This window comes from Zalophus californianus, chromosome 1 (assembly GCF_009762305.2).
Source record: "Zalophus californianus isolate mZalCal1 chromosome 1, mZalCal1.pri.v2, whole genome shotgun sequence".
In the NCBI taxonomy this organism is placed as follows: Eukaryota; Metazoa; Chordata; class Mammalia; order Carnivora; family Otariidae; genus Zalophus; species Zalophus californianus.
The window spans coordinates 204,094,344-204,100,582 of NC_045595.1; positions in this window are offsets into that span (position 1 = coordinate 204,094,344).

Below are 6,239 nucleotides of genomic sequence, written 5' to 3' on the forward strand. Positions count from 1 at the left end.
GCAGACGCTTAACGACTGAGCCACCCAGGCGCCCCAACATTTCTGTTTTCTTAAGAAACCCCCGGTAGAGCTCCCACGGCCTCATGGTCACTCAGTGAGAACTGTCTCCGTGCGTCCCTCGATTCCTTAGGAAGGTATAAAGGGCACTTTCAGAAGCTGCATGAGCATGTCACCTGTGATGACTCGTGTATTGACCAAGACGGGCTTGTAGCAGTAAAGAGAATTCGCTAACCGTCAATGGTGATGATACCCACTGCGTATGATCGTGTAAGTATTGATTAAGTATTGACAGGTTCTTTGGTTCAAAGGCTTTGGATTAAAAATCCATTTCTATGACTCTTAGCATTTAGGAAATGGACGTGTAGCCACATGTCCCCTCCCCCAACACACACACACACACACACACACACACACACACACACACACACCCAAGTGATATACTCGCTGTATCACTCAGGGTCTGCTTTACAAAGAAGCCCCTCTGGCAGCAAAACCTCACTGGGAAGAGAAGGCAGTGACTGTAGGAATAAGAAGCTTCTAGCACTCTTTGATGGGACCACCTCTCTCTCATTTGGGGCCTGTGCCACTGGGGAGGAATTGGCCCTGGGGCTGAGCTTCTAAGCAAGCACTGTGTGTTTGGCTGTCCAGAGTGACAAGAGATAAAAGGACCCCACCCACAGCCCCCACGCCATGCAAGTCCTCTTGGGAGAGATCCACTGTATTAGGTGCACCTTCGTCGGGACCAGTTTAGAGGAAGAGCTAGTAGGTGGAGACTGTGAACCCATACCTCAGATCCTTCAAGGGATTTAAGAGAGAAGAGCTTCCTCTTTGGGGCCGTGGGGTGAAGGTAGGGTAAGAGGACACGCACATAGGCAGCAGAAAGCAGGCTAAGAGTTTGAGCCCAAAAGAGAGGGGGGCAGATCAGTTCTGCTAAAAAGTAAGCACCTACATGTCCCCCTGGGTAGAAGGGAGTTAGTTCCAGTGGTCCGGGGACCAGATTCTGATAAGGCTGAACTGGCTTCAGGGCAGAGTCGGTCCAGTGGCTTGGAGCAGGAGTTCACTGCGGTCCAGGCCCAGAAGCCCTTCTCAGTTGAAGGCAGCGGCTGAAGTCCATGACAGACTCAGAGGCCAAGCCCGGAGCCAGCACTGGTCCCAGGGGCCTGCCTGGGGCCAGGCTGGCCAACATTATTGAGTTAGAGGGGAGAGGGTGCCAATAACACCAAACCCGCTTCACCATCCTAACTCGGTAAACACCCCAAGGAGGCGTGGGGCTGGCCTATGATCCAGGGGGAGAAGGACAGGAATTAGCTGAGGAAGATTCTCCTTTTCTAAATATCTTCCCCCAAAAGCACCTAGTTCTACTTTGTAAAATGAAGGGCTAGTCAATGAAATTCATACTTACACTAACTTGGGACTTCAGTTTCTAGTCAAGCTAAGTACCTAACCATAAAATGAGTCAGAAGCAATCTTATCAATCATTTACAACAGGGCAAACTGCAAGCCATTCAGCAAAACCAGCCTGCTCCCCCCCCCCAATCTTTGAAGCTAAAAATAGTTTCTACACCTTTAAATGGTGGGGGGGAGATGAAAAGAATAGTATTTCATCACACATGAAAAGGACATGGAATTTAAATTTCATTGGGGCCCAGGGATGCTCACTCATGGCTGTACCATCGCTGGCTGATTTTGCACTGCTCAGCAGAACTGAGGAGGCCTGCGGAGCCTAAAATATTTACTGTGTGCCCCTTTACCAAGAGTGTTTGATGCCCCTTGATCTCTACAATGAACTGTTTGCTAGACAGGAGAAAACAGACCCATTCCCATTATTTAAGTGTATGCAAAGTCCCTGCAAGAAGCCACGTGACGCTGAGATGCTCTCACTCGGGACTTACATTCAGGGCTCATTATCCCGGAGGAAAGGGATTTAATTCTTGCATGTACTCCACAAAGCTCCTTGCGGACTATGTCCTAGAGCCGGCTGGAGGCGGAGTTCAGGGGCACGCAGGTCACTGTGGTTGCCAGGGGGCCCTCTACCAAGAATAGGGCCCCCAGAGATGATGGATTCGTTGGAACAAGGCCACCTGTGGCCTATATTTGTGTGAATTAGACATGCGACTTGCAAGACTTTCTGCTTTCAAGCGCCACGGATTTTCTAAGTAAACCCAAGTGTCTGGGGTTCCTGCGCTGTACATAGCGCCCCCTGGGGGCCCCACGGTGCCCGGCCGCGCAGATTGCCGCCAGATCCTCGGGGCGGTGCTGAGCCCCGTGGGGTGAGGAGCCCTGGGCATGGGGGTGGGGAAGGGAGGCCCACCTCCAACAAGCAGGAATTGGAGGCAGGAGGCGCAGAGGGAGAACACTCTGTATCTGTAGGACACGGGCTAATACACTGGAGAAATGACCACTGCCAGGTCACCCAGCAATCGCCAGTGTGGGAACAGCTCAGTCCCTAGCTGGTGCTTGGGGCATCCGCCTTTATGACTCTTGTTTCACTTACAATCACTTATTTCTGTCCTTAGTGGTTTTGTGTTTGTTTTTTAAGATTTTATTTATTTATTTGAGAGAGAGCGAGTACAGTGGGGGGCAGAGACAGAGGGAGAGAGAAAGAGAAGCAGGCTCCCCGCTGAGCAGGGAGCCCGATGTGGGGCTTGATCCCAAGACCCCGGGATCATGACCTGAGCCGAAGGCAGGTGCTTAACCGACTGAGCCACCCAGGCGCCCCTGTAAGTGTAGTTTTTTTAGAGAAGACCTAAACCCTTGAAGAGCTAGTGAGCCCAGGTAGGACCCCGAGGTCCTTGTGAGTGGGCAGGTATAAGGGCTGGCATACAATTCAATGAATCAATTACAACATTATGTTTGTTAACTAGTTTCTTTCTGAAATGTTGCTGTGAACCTTCGTATGACTGTGTGTCCCTCCAGGGTCCCCCAAACACTTCTCAAGTGGCCAGCCCCACGCCAATGACTATGTACCACAGTCAAGGTCATATATACACCTGCAGGGGTTGCGCAGTGCACAACCCCAGCAGTGCCATGTACATACACAGAACACAAATGTACACAGCACATATTAATAATCCTGATTTGTAAGCCCCTGAAGTTCCAAAAATACATTCGGCTCCTCCGAGACTTGGAATTTTCTCATGAAAGACTGTCAAAATAATGCTGAGGTTTCCGTGTTAACCTGCAAAATCAGATTTAAAACTTAGTATACACCAGGGGTGCCTGGGTGGCTCAGTCATTAAGCGTCTGCCTTCTGCTCAGGTCATGATCCGAGGGTCCTGAGATCGAGCCCCGCATCGGGCTCCCTGCTCAGCAGAAAGCCTGCTTCTCCCTCTTCCTCTGCCCCTCCCCCTGCTTGTGTTCTCTCTCAAATAAATAAATAAAATCTTTAAAAATAAATAAATAAAACTTAGTATACACCAAATGCCACCAGTAGACCTTAGATGGTAACGTGCATTTCTTTCTACTGTTTTCCAGACATTTTCTATGAGGATGTTCCTTTTTATAATGAAATACTATCACAAATTTCATACACAATGAAAGTTCAGGGCTCTGGCCTGAGAGAAACTAGGATGTAAGGGACGGAAAACTAGCAGATTTCAGGATGCGGCTGGACCCCCTTCTTCTCTCGACACCCCCACCTCCGCATCTGGGTTTATCTACAAGCGGATGAGAAGCGTTTATATATGTAAGGGAAGGATTATAATTTGCTACACACAAATGTATATCCCATCTGCCGTGTCCCAAGGCCCCTACTTTCATTTGACTCCGCATAATGCTGTTAGTAAACAAATCGGAGTTTGTTCTATTTATTAAGTTAATCAGTCGCTGTCCCCACAGGGTACCTAAGTGAATTACAAAGGAGAAAAATAGAGCAGCTAGACACTACCTCGAGCAGGCAGTTTCAATGGTTGCTGATAGGAGTACTGAAACATAACAAACGTGGGTTTTGTGGTATTCCTGCCAAAAAACGCGTAACCTATAATGGTCAGGGAACATCACACAAACTTAAATTGAGGGGCATTCTACAAAACAACGAAGTGGTCTGCAGTCTTCAAAAATGCTGTCATGAAAGACAAAGGCTGAAGAATCATTCAAGCCGAGAGCCCTTCAGGGGACACACAAGCAAAGAGCACTGTGTGTTCAGGGATTGGATTCTGCAACAGGAAAACACTTGTTTTCCTTTACTATGAAGCACCTACCAGGGGCACTTGGCAACATTTGGATACAGTGCTTAGTGCTGTATTAAGGTTACCCTCCTGACCTTGGTATTGTGTATACAGCAGTTAGGACTTGGAGAAATGTACACAGAAATATTCAAGGGTGGAAAAACATCACACCTGCAGCATATTGTCATATATCTCAGAAAAAAAAATAGACTAAAGCAAATGTGGTAAAATGTTTATATTCGTAGAATCTGAAGGTTGTATAGGAATTCTCTGAGTTGGGGCGCCTGGGTGGCTCAGTCGGTTAAGCCTCTGCCTTCGGCTCAGATCATGATCCCAGGGTCCTGGGATTGAGCCCCGCGTCGGGCTCCCTGCTGAGCCGGGAGCCTGCTTCTCCCTCTCCCACTCCTCCTGTTGGTGTGCTCTCTCTCAAATAAATAAAACCTTTTTTAAATTTTTAAGAAAAAATAGGAGCGGGCGCCTGGGTGGCTCAGATGGTTAAGCATCTGCCTTCTGCTCAGGTCATGATCCCAGGGTCCTGGGATCGAGCCCCACATCGGGCTCCTGGCTCAGCAGGGAGCCTGCTTCTCCCTCTGCCTCTCCCTGCTCATGCTCTCTCTCTCTCTCTCTCTGTGTGTCTCAAGTGAATAAATAAAATCTTTAAAAAAATTTTAAGAAAAAATAAATTCACAACTTTCAGAATGGAGGGAAATACACTTAACATTATCCTAACACTTTTTGGCACTTGGAATAGATGCTCCCAAATCAAAGACTGGTGCTCTCTGCATCATCCCTGAGGGTCCGGAAGGCCCCTGCCACACCTACTTGTAGAAATTTAAAATACTTTGAAGAGGCATAGATTTTATCATCCGAAAACCCAACGTAAAATGACACAAGCTGTGTTTAAACTGCTGCAAAGACGAAACCACAGGCAGGCTAGAAAGAAAAAACAAAACAGCGGCCTCCCAACGGTTTTTCTTTAAAGGTGGCACGCCACCTTGTGCCAGGAGGCAAAAAAAGCCACCGAAAGAGGAAGGAAACGTCCCTGCCTTCAGGCAAAGCCCTCCAGGAGAAATAAGGACCCGCTTTTATTGAGCGCTTAACTGTTCCCGGGGCACAAAACTAGGCCCCGGCTCACGTTCATTCTCAGACAACACTTCCGGATAGGCAAACAGCCTTGGGGGCACAGAGCTAAGGGGCCATATTTAGGGACAAGTAAACCAACCTAAATATAAATGGTTCCCCAAGAACCCCAACTCCCAAACCAGAAATCTCTAGGAACAGTGCCACTGGAAATACTTCTCCCTCCTTTCTCCATCCTCAACTCTCGGTGTCCTCTCAGGTTGCGCTCTCCGGTGGTGGGATGGGGCCCCCTCTCGGGGTGGAGTCCCCTTGGCCCTCTCCCTCCGCCTCTGCTCCTCCCCCTGCTCGCGCGCACATGCTCACGCTGGCTCTCTCAAATAAATAAAATCTCAAAAAAGAAAAAACTTTACAGGAAAAAAAAATGTTTTAACCTGGTTCAGCCCAAGGATTCCCGAGCTTCTTTGACCACGACACCTGTTTTTCCCAAGGAACACCAGTGTTGTGGGGCGGTGTGGGGAAGGAGGCTGAGGGAGGAGCAGGGCCCAGCACTCAGGAGCAAAGGGCCCGACCTGTGACCCCAAGCAGAGGGCAGGTTACTTCACTTCCCCCGAGAGAGGGTCCTACGTCCAGGGGCGCCTGGGTGGCTCAGTTGGTTAAGTGACTGCCTTCGGCTCAGGTCATGATCCTGGAGTCCCGGGATCGAGTCCCGCATCGGGCTCCCTGCTGTGCTTCTCCCTCTGACCCTCTTCCCTCTCGTGCTCTCATTCTCTGTCAAATAAATAAAATCTTAAAAAAAAAAAAAAATGTCCTACCTCCAAACCGACAGTAAAATGAGAACACGTAGGGCCCAGTGTTTGTTGGGGAAGGTCCCTGCAAAGATGCGGCTGCCAGTTGACCCGAGAGCCGGCCCCCGACTGGTCACCCTTCCCCCGTCCTCGGAATGTGGGTTCCCCTTGCCTTCCCCGCTCCCAGAGGCTGACCTGAAGACACGGC